Below are 1291 nucleotides of genomic sequence, written 5' to 3'. Positions count from 1 at the left end.
AAGTGTATATTCTACTAGAATGTGAAAAAAAGTTCTTTTTCTGAATATTGCGTCTTTAAAAGTCTTTTTACTGGAGTTAGTCTATGTTTATACCAACCAAGAAAATTAGTGGAGATCTGGGATCAGAGAGACTTGAAAGGTTGGGGAAAAATCAGAAATTTTGATAAAAACATTTAACTGTTCCACTTTTTAAAAATTACAAATCTAAACGAAAAACATTTTTAACACATGGAATTATATAAGCTTTTCTTTAGAATGAAAGGGATATAAGCCGGAGAAACCAACAAATGTAAGGTTCGCTTTTCATGCAGGTGGAAACCACAAACGTAGCAAAACAAAGAAGGACATCAAAAGACACGCAGATGTGGACAGAACGTACAAGAAAAATAAAACATGTTTAGTAAATAAACAGTCTCAGAGACTTTTTCAGTTTTTTTTATTGTAGATCTCTTGGTCAAATTTGTATAAAAATACAATAAATATTACTACAGCACATATTTTATACACATCATGAAAAAAGGAACATCGTAAAAGAAGATATTTTTCAATAGGTAAAATACACCTAATTAATATGAAAAAAAAATCAATATAAAGGAACTCAGTGTAAACATCTATTCGTTGATGATTACAAACAGTAAAGTAAACAGAATAGAAGAACATATACATGTTTTGGCCGTTACATATGTGTCTCATCTAATGATATATTTTCAACTACATATGAATTTCACAAAATACGAAAAGCAAGTAAAGCATATGTCCTTTCGTTTACTTCGTCAACTAGAAATATGAAAGTCGTAAAGATGACTTTAGAGTAGTCAAATTCACAATTTCTATTTGGCAAGACTCAAAACTTCACAATGCTGATCCAGTGTTTGAGATTCTTATTACCTCATCATTATGGATTTAAGATAACATCAAAATTCACTTTTCATAAAAAACGAAGTTTCCTGTTCTATTGGGGTTATTGGCTCGTTGGCTGTACAAATGCACTCGCAAGCTCGTGCATATGTATAGCCAACTCGTGCCAATATATTCACCAATATAAGTTCAATAACTCCTTTATTATATAGCTAAAAATCCCCCATTGATATATATTAATTATTTCAATTAAATAGCTCAAATTAATAAGAATTTTTTTTCAATATCTGTCCTGTAAGTGTTCAATATCGCATCATTCCAATGACCCTACAAAGCGTTATAATTTGTTTACTGAGGTTTTATAGAGACCAATACGTATTAGTATATCAATTAATAATTTCAATTTTGTGTGAAAATAAACACATCTTACCTA

The sequence above is a fragment of the Saccostrea echinata genome, unplaced genomic scaffold, assembly GCF_033153115.1.
Source record: "Saccostrea echinata isolate AGI-Se365-2 ecotype Australia unplaced genomic scaffold, CSIRO_AGI_Sech_v1 ptg000009l, whole genome shotgun sequence".
NCBI lineage: Eukaryota > Metazoa > Mollusca > Bivalvia > Ostreida > Ostreidae > Saccostrea > Saccostrea echinata.
The sequence above is the reverse complement of the archived record's forward strand: the minus strand, read 5'-3'. Positions refer to the sequence as shown.